The sequence below is a fragment of the Bos mutus genome, chromosome 5 (genome assembly GCF_027580195.1).
Source record: "Bos mutus isolate GX-2022 chromosome 5, NWIPB_WYAK_1.1, whole genome shotgun sequence".
NCBI lineage: Eukaryota > Metazoa > Chordata > Mammalia > Artiodactyla > Bovidae > Bos > Bos mutus.
The window spans coordinates 991792-1005934 of NC_091621.1; the positions used below are offsets into that span (position 1 = coordinate 991792).

Consider the following 14143-nt stretch of genomic DNA (forward strand, 5'->3'; position numbering starts at 1 on the left):
GATGGATAGCCTTGGAAGAGATAGAACATCCTAGGGAAAGTTGGGTGGCTCCAAGCCCATCTTTAGGACAGGACTCCTCTGGTTTTCTTAGAGTATGCGTTTTCCCATCTAGAGGACAACAGAAATAGTAAATAATATTCATGGAGAACTTACTTTGTGCCAAGTGCTGTGCTCCAGCAGTGTGACACATGGTGGCCATGGCATCAGATTTATTTAGTGAGTACTTACTATGGGTTTTCATACTGTTTATGGGGTTCTCAAGGCAAGAATACTTAACTGGTTTGCCATTCCCTTCTCAGTGGACCACATTTTGTCAGAACTCTCCACCATGACCTGTCTGTCTTGGGTGGCCCCACAGGGCATGGCTCATAGTTTCATTCAGTTAAACGAGGCTGTGGTCCATGTGATCAGTTTGATTAGTTTTCTGTGATTGTGGTTTTCATTCTATCTGCCCTCTGAGGGATAAAGATAAGAGGCTTACCCATTTGAATGAAGAGTTCCAAAGAACAGCAAGGAGAGATAAGAAACATTCCTCTGGGATCAATGCAAAGAAATAGAGGAAAACAACAGAATGGGAAAGACTAGAGATCTCTTGAAGAAAACTAGAGATACCAAGGGAACATTTCATGCAGAGATGGGCACAATAAAGGACAGAAATGGTATGGACTTAACAGAAGCAGAAGATATTAAGAAAAGGTGGCAAGAATTCACAGAAAAACTGTACAAAAAAGAGCTTCATGACGCAGATAACCACAATGGTGTGATCACTCACCTAGAGCCAGACATCCTGGAACGTGAAGTCATGTGGGCCTTAGGAAGTGGAGATGATGGAATTCCAGTTGAGCTATGTCAAATCTTAAAAGATGATGCTTTGAAAGTTCTGCACTCAATATGCCAGCCAATTTGGAAAACTCAGCCGTGCCCACAGGACTAGAAAAGGTCAGTTTTCATTCTAATCCCAAGGAAAGGCAATGCCAAAGAATGCTCACACTACCGCACAGTAGCACTCATCTCATACACTAGCAAAATAATGCTCAAAATTCTCCAAGCCAGGCTTCAACAGTACATGCACTTTGAACTTCCAAATGTTCCATCTGGATTTAGAAAAGGAGAAGGAACCAGAGATCAAGTTGCCAGCATCTGTTGGATCATTGAAAAAGCAAGAGAGTTCCAGAAAACATCTACTTCTGCTATACTGATTAAGTCAAAGCCTTTGACTGCGTGGATCACAACAAACTGGAAAATTCTTCAAGAGAAGGGAATACCAGACCATCTGACCTGCCTCTTGAGAAATCTGTATGCAGGTCAAGAAGCAACAGTTAGAACTGAACATGGAACAACAGATTGGTTCCAAATAGGAAAAGGAGTTCGTCAAGGCTGTATATTGTCACCCTGCTTGTTTAACTTATATGCAGAATACATCATGCAAAATGTTGGGCTGGATGAAGCACAAGCTGGAATCAAGATTGCTGGGAGAAATATCAATAACCTCTGTTATGCAGATGACACCACCCTTATGGCAGAAAGTGAAGAAGAACTAAAGAGCCTCTTGATGAAAGTGAAAGGAGAGTGAAAAAGTTGGCTTAAAACTCAACCTTCAGAAAACTAAGATCATGGCATCTGGTCCCATCACTTCATGATAAATAGATGGAGAAACAATGGAAACAGTGGCTGAGTTTGTTTTTTGGGGCTCCAAAATTACGGCAGATGGTGACTGCAGTTATGGAATTAAAAGACGCTTGCTCCTTGGAAGAAAAACTATGACCAACCTAGACAGCATATTAAAAAGCAGAGATATTGCTTTGCCAACAAAGGATTATCTAGTCAAAGCTATGGTTTTTCCAGTAGTCATGTATGGATGACCCACTCCAGTACCGTTGCCTGGAAAATCCAATGAACGGAGGGGCCTGGTAGGCTATAGTCCATGGGGTCGCTAGGAGTCAGACATGACTGAGCAACTTCACTTTCACTTTTCACTTTCATGCATTGGAGAAGGAAATGGCAACCCACTCCAGTGTTCTTGCCTGGAGAATCCCAGGGATGGGGGAGCCTGGTGGGCTGCTGGCTATGGGGTCGCACAGGGTCAGACACAACTGAAGTGACTTAGCGGCAGCAGCAAGCAGCATGTATGGATGTGAGAGTTGGACTGTAAAGAAAGCTGAGTGCCAAAGAACTGTTGCTTTTAAGCAGTGGTGTTAGAAGAGACTCTTGAGAGTCCCTTGGACTGCAAGGAGATCCAACAAGTCCATCCTAAAGGAAATCAGTGCTGAACATTCATTGGAAGGACTGATGTTGAAGCTGAAACTCCAATACTTTGGCTACCTGACGCGAAGAGCTGACTCATTTGAAAAGACCCTGATGCTGGCAAAGATTGAGGGCAGGAGGAGAAGGGGATGACAGAGGATGAGATGATTGGATGGCATCACTGACTCAATGGACATGGGTTGGGTGGACTCCGGGAGTTGGTGATGGACAGGGAAGCCTTGCGTGCTGCAGTCCATGCGATTGCAAAGAGTTGGACATGACTGAGCAACTGAACTGAACTACTATAGTTTAGGCCTTGTGGTAGTTACCTGAAATACTTCATTAAAGTTTTACAATATCTCTAAGGAGGAATGGATACATAGGAGGAACCAGAAGGAAGACTGATTAGGGGGTTTTTCCAAGATCCTTTTGCTGGTAAACGAATTCACTCCTTCATTTAATCAGCAAATATTTACTGAGTATCACTATGTCTTGGGCTTGATGCTAGGGGATCCAAAGGTGCCAGGTTAGGCATGGTCCCTGACTTCAAGGAGAAGAGGCCAGCAGTGGGAAAGAATTCTAACTCTTGTCTGACTTACAAAACCCAGACTTTAAAAAACTTGAAGTATAGGTGATTTGCAATGTTGAGTTAGTTTCAGGTATTCAGCAAAGTGATTCAGTTATACGTATATATCTATTCTTTTTCAGATTCTTTTCCATTATAGGTTATTACAAGATATTGACTATAGTTTCTTATGCTATACAGTAGGTCCTATCTGTTTATCTATTTTATATGTAGTAGTGTATATCTGTATGTATAGAAGTATGTATATACAGTATATTAATATATAGTAATGTGTATCTGTTAACCTTTAACTCTTAATTTATCCTCCCTCTTTCCCCTTTGGTAACCATCAGTTTGCTTTAGATTCCACCTATAGTGGCCCAGACAATAAAAAATATACCTGTAATGCAGGAGACTGGGGTTTGATCTCTGGGTTGGGAAGATCCCCTGGAGAAGGGAATGGCTACCTACTCCAATATTCTTGCCTGGAGAATTCCATGGGTGGAGGAGCCTGGCAGGCTATAGTCCATGGGGTTGTGATGAGTCAGACATGACTGAGTGACTAACACTCATTTTTTATAAGTGATATCATGTAATATTTGTCTGATTTATCTGACTTACTTCATTTAGTATGATAACCTCTGGGTCCATTCATGTTGCTGCAAATGACATTATTTTATTCTTGTTTATAACTAATATTCCATTCTGTGTATACATATGTGTGTGCATATATATATATGTATGTGTGTATATATATATATGTATTATTCCTTTATCTATCTTTATCTATCTTCCTTTGTCTATCTATGCCTTCATTTTCCTTTATCCATCTATTCCTCTTTCCATGGACACTTAGGTTGCCTCCATGTCTTGACTCTTCTAAATAGTGCTGCTATGAACACTGGGTTGCATGTATCTTTTTGAATTAAAGTTTTCATCTTTTCCATATATACATCCAAGAGTGGGATTGCTAGATCACATGTAAAACTCAGGCTTTTATCACCTATTTTAGAGTGACTTTTGTGAGAGCAGAGCAATTTTCAGGCATTCATTTTCACTTTCATCTATAGGAGTGACATCGCAGAGTGATTAAGAGCATAGACTCTGAGCATTGATGCTTAGGTTCAAATCTCAGCTCTGTTATTTACTAATTGGGTAACCTTGGGCAAGTGACTTAGCCTCTCCGAGCTTCAGTTCATCCTCTGTAACATAGGGGTGCTGATAGCTCTACCACCTCATAGGATTTTTGAGAGTATTAAGGGACATCATTTAAGTAGAGTTTAAATTGGGTGGATATGAGAACCAGGAGAGAGGTCTTTATCTCAGGTCCCTAGAATGCTCAGAAAATATCTGCTGAATGAAAGACTCCACACATTACCCGAGTGGGTACTGAATTTAACGTTCTTAAACTAAACACTTAAATCAAGGGAATGGCATCTCCTTATCTGGCTCCAGGGACTGCCTGCCCCCTCAGTCTTCTGTTCTCTTGCATGGTGGGAGGACAACAGAAGAGCTGGGTTGAGTCTCAGGGTTTCTTCTAACAGGATGGATTTTTCTGTGCTAACCTCTGCAGTCCTAATCTTTCACCCGAGGGTCAGATCTTTCGTCACCATCTCCCTTGCCCCCACTCTATTCCACGGAGCACGAATTGATCTCTGCTCTCTCCCATGCGATGGTTTTATCAGGAAGTGGGCTTGCTTCTTAATAGAATCTCTTACTTCTGAGACCGACCCAGAGGAAAGAGGGCTTAATTACTACTGACTCTGTACTTTTATTTTACTTTGGCAGACAAAGTTTAATAACATTTAAGAATTAGAACAATTTTTTTCCTCAGGTAAGGTTCTGCTGACCAGCACAAAGTTTTCTCTGATTCATCACATCTTCTAAATCAAAATGACTTAATATGGTTTTTGCTGTCTTCTTTTTCTAAGAAGAGATGTTTATAACCAACGTGTATCACCCAAGCTCTCCTGCTTCCATCAGATAACTCCCTGAAGAAAGGAATGGCTACTTACTCCAGTGTTCTTGCCTGGAGAATTCCATGGACAGAGGAGCCTGGAGGGCTACAGTCCATGGGTTGCATAGAGTCAGTCAGCGACTAACATTTTATTAAACACAGATAAATCCTGGGATTCCATGTGGCTCAGGCTCAAGGCAGTGTCTCACTCAGAGACATCCTCAGTCAATTTTTAAATTAATTAAGCAATTAATTAATTGTTAAATTAATCAGGTGGCTCTAATTCCATGGCCACCTCTGTAAGCAAACCAAAATCTAACCCTGTGCTTGCTTTGGGTTACAGAATTGAAACCAAAGGACAACAAATCGCAAACTGCCAACTGTGCTTTAAACCACAGCGAATCAGCAATTTTCTCACTTTGCTTCTGCCTCTTTTCTTTATTTATACCTTATCTTATGGATTTATTGAGAGGATTAAATAAGGTATTAAATGAGGAATATAAAGCACCTAGTGCCTGACCAGCACAGAGAAGCACTCAATAAAAGCTGTTTTTATTAACATAGCTTTTTCTAAACGTTCTGAACTGAGCCTGTTTTTTTGAAAAAAATTTTGTTGTTGGAGCATAGTTACTTTACGATGTTGTGTCAGTTTATAATGGGGGGATGTAAGAACCAGGAGAGACGTCTCTATCTGTACTCTATCTGTATAGAGTTCTGCTGTACAGAAAAGTGAATTAGTTATAAATATACATGCATCCTCTCATTTTTGGATTTCCTTCCCATTTAGGTCACCACAGAGTGCAAGGGCTTCCACTGTGGCTCAGCTGGTAAAGAATCTGCCTGCAATGAGGGAGACCTGAGTTCAACCCCTGCATTGGGAAGATCCCCTGGAGAAGGTAAAGGCTACCCACTCCAGTATTCTGGCCTGGAGAATTCCAAGGACTGCATAGTCCATGGGGTCGCAAAGAGTCAGACACTGAATGACTTTCACTTTCACTTTCAGAGCACTGGCTAGTTCTCTCTGCTGTCCAGTAGGTTCTCATTAGTTGTCTGTTTCATGTGTAGCATCAGTAGTGTGTATACGTCCATCGTGATCTCCCAACCCTCCTTTCCCCCTCTGGTGTCCATGCATGTGTTCTCTATGTCTGTGTCTCTATTTCTGCTTAACAAGTAAGGTCATGTGTACCATTTTTCTAGATTCCACGTGCATGTGTACTCAGTTGCCTCAGTCATGTCCGACTCTGTGACTGCATGGACTGCAGCCCACCAAGGTCCTCTGTCCATGGGATTTCCCAGGCCAGAATACTGGAGTGGGTTGTCATTTCTTCCTCCAGGAGATCTTTCTGACTCAGGGATTGAACCTACATCTCCTGTATTGACCAGCGTGTTCTTTACTGCTGAGCCACCAGGGAAGCCCCCTAGATTACACATATATGTGTTAATATATATTTGTTAAAAGTTTCTCCAAGCTTCTATCCCACCGATGTCTACTCCTCACCATTTCTTGTTTCTGGCTGCCCATTTGAATTGCTTTTTGCTCAAATAAACTCTTAAAGTTTTTAATATGCCTCAGTTTATCTTTTAACACAACCTGAAGGTAATGAACAATGCTTCATTTTTCCTCTTAATCTCTTGATGGGATGTCAGAAAAAGAGAATCCTCTTTATTTGTCCCTTTGAAAGAAAATGTAAGATAACTATTGATTATAAGATGAATCACTATTTTTTTTTCTAACATCAAGGAAAGAAAAACTCTGACAAGTGTGTTTTATAATCAATGGTAAAATGCATCCTTATTTTAGAGATGCTAAAATGTGAAAAAAAATGCATGTCTTAGATTCAGGGCGAAGTCATAGTACATACTATAGTACTATGCTGCTGCTGCTAAGTCGCTTCAGTCGTGTCCGACTCTGTGCGACCCCATAGACGGCAGCCTACCAGGCTCCGCCGTCCCTGGGATTCTTCAGGCAAGAACACTGGAGTGGGTTGCCATTTCCTTCTCCAATGCATGAAAGTGAAAAGTGAAAGTGAAGTCACTCAGTCATGTCTGACTGTTCGCGACCCCATGGACTGTAGCCCACCAAGCTCTTCCATCAATGGGATTTTCTAGGCAAGAGTACTGGAGTGGGGTGCCATTGCCTTCTCCGCTATAGTACTATAGTAGCCAGGAAAAAACCAACAGTGTGTAGAAGAACTTAGCTTGGCCTTTTATATTCCTCGTCCTCCACTCCAGAGGCAACTTAAAAATAAAAAAATCAATTCTTTGGTTTTATCTCTACCACTAAACAATCTTTTCATCTTTTATTACATATTGGCTTATTTTCTTTAGATAGATAAATTTTTAAAACTGTAACAAATCATGTATTACTGCTACAGTTCCATCTCCCCTTTCCCTCTTATTTCCCCCTTTCATTATGTCTTGAATTTGGTGCATATTACTCTCAGATATGGGCTTACCTAGTGGCTCAGTGGAGGAGACGCAAGAGGCATGGGTTTGATCTCTGGGTCAAGAAGATCCCCTAGAGGAGAGCAAGGCAACCCATTCCAGTATTCTTGCCTGGGGAATCCCCTGGACAGAGGAACATGGCAGGCTATAGTCCATTCGGTCACAAAGAGTTGAACACAACTGAGCAACTAAACAACAACTCTCATATATGCTTTTAACAAATATTTATTTGGCTGCACTGGGTCTTAGTTATGGCATGCAGAACCTTTTGTTGAGTCACGCAAACTCTTGGTTGTGGTGTGTGGGATCTAGTTCCCTAATCAGGGGTTGAACCTGAGCACCCTGCATTGGGAGCACAGTCTTAGCCACTGGACCATCAGGAAAGTCCCTCTCTTACATGTTTTAATATTTTTACTATATATGTTTGTAATCATAAGTAAAAAGATTACTGACTTCTGATCAGACTATTTTCAAAATGGGGTTTCCTTGGTGGCTCAGTGGCAAAGAATCCACCAGCAATGCAGGAGATCCCTTGGTGGGGAAGATCCCCTGGAGAAAAAAATGGCAACTCACTCCAATATTCTTGTCTGGGAAATCCCTTGGAGAGGGGAGCCTGGCAAGCTACAGTCCATGGTGTCACAAAGAGTCCAGTGGCTAAACAATAACATTCTCAAAACACTAAAACATTCTGAAGACCCTCTGAAATGCTCTCAATATTATTATAGTGGTAGTGGCTGATTCCCCTCACCTCTAAATATCTTTGCTTTCTCCTTAAGTTCCCCCAACCCCCCACATTCATCTTGACATGCAACTTGTCTGAATTCTATACTACCTCTCTCTTAGCTTATCATATTAGCTCAGATGGTGAAAAATCTGCCTGCATTTTGGGATACCTGGATTCGATCCCTGGATTGGAAAGATCCCCTGGAGAAGGGAATGGCTACCTGCTCCCAGTACTCTTGCCTGGGAAATTCCATGGACAGAGGAGTCTGGTGGGCTACAGTCCTCGGGGTTGCAAAGAGTTGGACACGACTGAGTGACTAACACTTTCTCTCCTAGCTTATCATGTAGATCAGGGTTGGCAAACTTCTGTAAAGAGCTAGACTGGAAATAGTTCCAGCTTTGCAAACCACACAGTTTTGGTTCCAGCTACTCAGCTCTGACACTATCTCTGCAGCAGCTTTGGACAAGAAGGAAATGAGTGAGCATGGCTGTGTTTCAGTGCAACTCTGTGGACACTGAAATTTTAATTTCATGTCGTTTTCATGGATCATGAATTATTATTATTTTTTTATTTTTGTCTCAACCATTTAAGTTGGAGAAGGCAATGGCACCCCACTCCAGTACTCTTGCCTGGAAAATCCCATGGACCGAGGAGCCTGGTGGGCTGCAGTCCATGGGGTCGCAAAGAGTCGGGCACGACTGAGCGACTTCACTTTCACTTTTCACTTTCATGCACTGGAGGAGGAAATGGCAACCCACTCCAGTGTTCTTGCCTGGAGAATCCCAGGGACAGAGGAGCCTGGTAGGAGGCCATCTATGGGGTCACACAGAGTTGGACACGACTGAAGTGACTTAGCTTAGCAACCATTTAAACATTTAAAAACTAGTCTTAGATCATGGGATGTATGAAAAACAGGAAAAGGGTTGTAATGGGCCCAGTTTGGAGACCCCTGATGTGGATGATTTTAGCTTCTCAGATATCATTAGTATTCCTTCTGCTTCTCCCCAGTGAAGGAGGGTTGTAGTAGGCTGAGGTTGCAGGCAAGATTCCCCCAACTCAGCATCAAGATGGAGCGGGGACTCTGGGAATACTCATACATGTATCATGTTGTATCTGCTACACCAAAAGGGTATTGTGTACTCACACACACACTGACACACACACACACACACTTTAAAAGATTACCTTAAAGAAATCTGCTCTAATAAAGATGCTGACAGAGAGAGCAGACTTGTGGACACAGCGGGGGATGGAAAGGGTGGGAGGAATTGAGAATAACATTGACATGTGTACATTACCATATGTAAATGTCCCAGTGGCCTAATGGACAAGGCACTGGCCTCCTAAGCCAGGGATTGTGGGTTCAAGTCCCACTTGGGGTGGTGTCAGGGCAGGAGAGCTTGCCCCAAATTAACTTTTGGGCTTCCCAGATGGTGCTAGTGGTAAAGAACTCACCTGCCAATGTAGGAGACATAAGAGATGCGGGTTCTATCCCTGGGTTGGGAAGATCCCCTGGAGGAGGAAATGGCAACCCACTGCAGTATTCTTGCCTGGAGAATCCCATGGACAGAGAGGCCTGGTGGCCATAGTCTATGGGGTTGCAGAGTAGGACACAAATGAGCACACACACTGCTGCCATGTGGAAAACAGATAGCTAGTGAGAAGCTGCTGTACAGCACAGGGAGCTCAGTCCAGTGCTCCGTGATGACCTACAGGGGTGGGACGGGGGCGGGTTAAGAGGGAGGCTCAAGAGGGAAGGGATATATACACACACACAGGGAGCTGATTCACGTGGTTGTTCAGCAGAAACCAATGCAACATTGTAAAGCAATTATACTCCAATAAATAAATAAATAAATAAATAAAATAAAACTACTCAGGAAAAAAAGTCTGCTGTGCTACCACCTAAATTTGACTTGGGAGGCGGCTCCCCTTTCTTCTCTTGTTTCCGTCAATCCCACTCTCCTTCACTGGCCAGCCCTGGGATTCCATTCAGAGCAATAGGTAGGGACTGATTCTAAGAGAAAAGGGTTCTGACTCAGCATTATCCGCTCAGCACCCTTTAAGGGCCCAGGGCTTGACTAGTTTATTTTTCTTATTGTCTCCATAATCAGGCCAGGAAACCAGGCTCAGTGAGGATGACCAACCAGTGATAGCAAAGGCAACAAAAGCCACACCCCTTTTCCTCCTGGGAACTCTGAACATGGAGTTCCTCTGAGAACACGTAGAACATGTGCATGCTCAGTCATGTCTGACTCTTTGCAACTCTGTGGACTGTAGCCCACCAGTATCCTCTGCCCATGGAGTTTTCTAGGCAAGAATACTGGAGTGGGTTGCTATTTCCTAACCTAGGGATTGAACTCGTGTCCCTCGTGTCTCCTTTATTGGCAGGTGGATTCTTTACTGCTGAACCCCCTGGGAAGCCCAGGAGCTCTGAAGGCCTCCACAAATTCCTAGGAGAGTTGAGCACAAGAATTCATAGGATTTGTACACATAACGAGGCATACAAGTCGTAGTAAGAGTCCTGAGGTTGGAGAGGAGGTCCCTGCAGTCTATTTCTGTCACCTGTTCTGTGAGCCAGTGTCACCTGGGGCAGGTCTCCTGGCTTCTCTGGGAGTTTAAGCCATGAAATGGGATGATGTGACATCACCCACCTTAAGACCGGGAGTAGAACTTCCTCTTCTACACCATACCACCCTCTGGGTGTCAAGAACCTCAGCTGTGTTTTGAAGGGGTTTGAAAAACACAGGGCCATTGAAAAGAGGGATTTCCATGCAGGAAACTCTAGATGGGCACAGCCAAGCCTCTGGGCCTGGGCTGTTGTCCTGCTGCTGGACAGATCACAGCGCCCTGTGTATGCTGTGTGGGGAATCTGTGTGCTGTCCTTGTCTGAACAATGAGGGGTGGTTTGAGGTGCTGACTTCATCCCCTCACCACCACCCCCCCCCCCACAGCTCCATGCACTAGACACAGGGAGAGTGTGGCAGCCGTCTCAGTGCTGCCTGGGTGTCCTCAGCGTGGTCCAGGCCCCTTGACTTTCTCCTCGGTCACTCTTCACCTCTTTCTCTTCTACTCCAAGCCCTGTGTTGCTGCTGCTGCTGCTGCTAAGTCACTTCAGTCGTGTCTGACTCCGTGCAACCCCATAGACGGCAGCCCACCAGGCCCTGCCGTCTCTGGGATTCTCCAGGCAAGAACACAGGAGTGGGTTGCCATTTCCTCCTCCAATGCATGAAAGTGAAAAGTGAAAGTGAAGTTGCTCAGTCGTGTCTGACTCTTAGCGACGCCATGGACTGCAGCCTACCAGGCTCCTCCGTCCATGGGATTTTCCAGGCAAGAGTACTGGAGTGGGGTGCCACTGCCTTCTCCAGTTTGTTAAAGGGTACTTAAACAAAGTTATTGATTTAGCTGTGCCAGGTCTTAGTTGTGGCACATAAGGTCTTCAGTCGTAGCATGCAGGATCTTTAGTTGCAACATGCAGGATCTAGTTCCTTGACCAGGGATTGAACCCAGGCCTCCTGCATTGAGAATGAGGAGTTCTAGCCACTGGACCACCAGGAATGTCCGTAAAGGGTAATTTTTTAAAAGTTAAAAATACAACACTTGTACAGATATAATATGAACAAAGATTTTATTTGACTCATTAATTAATACAGGGCCGGTAAGATATTAAAACCACACACACATCTCAAACAAGAATGCTGACATGAAATTTCTCATAGAGGCAAAATTAGTTAGTATAATGCAAAATTAGTTAATATTCTATAGGGTAGCAGTTCTCAAAAGTTTCCATCTCAGGATCCCTTTACACTCTTAAAGCTTATGCAACACCTCAAGGAGCTTTTGTTTATGTGGGTTAGATCTACCAATATTTGCCATGTTAGAAATTAAAACTGAGGACATTTAAAAACACCGGAGCATACCAACAAACACTCATTCCATAAGCCATCAGAGCAATGACAGTAACATTGCAAGTCATGTAGCCCCCCAAAAGGCACCGTATGCCTGTGAGGAAATGAGAGAAAAACAGGCAAATAATATTAATATGAAAATGGTTTTGATCTAACAGACTCCCTGAAACCATCTTGGGCAACTCCCAGATGGACACAGATGATGCATGAGTGAGCTCCACTGCTATTGGGCAATGAAATGGAATGTCTGAGGTTAGATTTTCCTTATTGGGTAGAAATCAATTATATCTCTACCAGATAAAATTCATTTCCATCATCATGGACAAGGATCATTTGCATCACTATGAGTTTCCTACAACTTCTATAAAGCTGGAAAATAGCTTTGTTGATTGAGATCTGTTTAAGGTGTTCATCCTGGTAGAAGAAGATAATCCCTTTGAGATCTACTAGGTAAAGTCCAGAACTCCACTGGCGAGACACTTGATTTTGCCTATTTCTGAGTCTTTACAAAATTTCCCCCGACATGAGGGAGCCATCCTCTGGTCTCCCAGGTGACAGGGTGTTTTGGCTCTCTGTTCTTTTTCTGGCTTGTTGTTATGGCATAAGCAGCATCACCAGCTTCCCTTGGGTCTGTCTCTTTGGTTCTAAAGAGCTTACTGAGGAAGTAAAAAGACTGCAGTAGAAAGATCATCATAATTCTAATTATTCTCCAGGCAATGCGGAAGAGAAAAAGCATGAGGATAAACATATTGACATTTGTTCCTGCTACAGCATGATTCCAGGAAAGGCCTCACTGGAGCTTGATCTTCCAGGTGGTGTGGTGTTTTCAACATGGACAGAGTTGTCAGGAGGCAGCACTAGGTGGAACTGTAAAGTCTGGGTCACTTCAGTGTGTAAGCCATCTCTACCTCGAGTCTCACCCTGATACGGACATTATTTCTTGTGCCCTCGTCACAAGGCCAAAGGGATTATCTTGGTCACTAGGCCAGGATGATGGTTTGGAACTGAAGTCTAAATCTCATAGGAGCAGATGGGGGGCATCTTGAGGACTCCAGTTGTAAACGTCTAGAAGATTGGTCTAAGGAGAAGAAGAGGCAGGGAAATCAGCAAAGATCTGGCCAGAGCAGGGCAACTTAGATAGGATGACTGGCCAGTTTTTGTGTGTACTGGGCTTGCTTTTGGCTACAAAGGATATCAGATCAGATCAGTCGCTCAGTTGTGTCCAACTCTTTGCAACCCCATGAATCGCCAGGCCTCCCTGTCCATCAACGACTCCTGGAGTTCACTGAGACTCACGTCCATCAAGTCAGTGATGCCATCCAGCCATCTCATCCTCTGTCTTCCCCTTCTCCTCCTGCCCCCAATCCCTCCCAGCATCAGAGTCTTTTCCAATGAGTCAACTCTTCGCATGAGGTGGCCAAAGTACTGGAGTTTCAGCTTTAGCATCATTCCTTCCAAAGAAATCCCAGGGCTGATCTCCTTCAGAATGGACTGGTTGGATCTCCTTGCAGTCCAAGGGACTCTCAACAGTCTTCTCCAACACCACAGTTCAAAAGCATCAATTCTTCGGCGCTCAGCCTTCTTCACAGTTCAACTCTCACATCCATACATGACCACAGGAAAAACCATAGCCTTGACTGGACGAACCTTTGTTGGCAAAGTAATGTCTCTGCTTTTGAATATGCTATCTAGGTTGGTCATAACTTTCCTTCCAAGGAGTAAGCGTCTTTTAATTTCATGGCTGCAGTCACAATCTGCAGTGATTTTGGAGCCCAGAAAAATAAAGTCTGACATTGTTTCCACTGTTTCCCCATCTATTTCCCATGAAGTGGTGGGACCGGATGCCATGATCTTCGTTTTCTGAATGTTGAGCTTTAAGCCAACTTTTTCACTCTCCACTTTCACTTTCACCAAGAGGCTTTGAGTTCCTCTTCACTTTCTGCCATAAGGGTGGTGTCATCTGCATATCTGAGGTTAGCGATATTTCTCGCGGCAACCTTGATTCCAGTTTGTGTTTCTTCCAGTCCAGCGTTTCTCATGATGTACTCTGCATATAAGTTAAATAAACAGGGTGACAATATACAGCCTGACTAACTCCTTTTCCTATTTGGAACCAGTCTGTTGTTCCATGTCCAGTTCTAACTGTTGCTTCCTGACCTGCATACAAATTTCCCAAGAGGCAGATCATGTGGTCTGGTATTCCCATCTCTTTCAGAATTTACCACAGTTTATTGTGATCCACACAGTCAAAGGCTTTGGCATAGTCAATAAAGCAGAAATAGATGTTTTTCTGGAACTCT

The 14143-nt window shown here is 43.5% G+C and overlaps 1 non-coding gene across 1 annotated transcript; it reads left to right on the forward strand.

Moving 5' to 3' along the window:
• Positions 1-9244: 9244 nt before the first annotated feature.
• TRNAR-CCU (transfer RNA arginine (anticodon CCU)) lies at positions 9245-9317 on the forward strand. The gene has a single exon. It is a non-coding gene; the product is annotated as a tRNA-Arg (tRNA).
• Positions 9318-14143: the final 4826 nt, after the last annotated feature.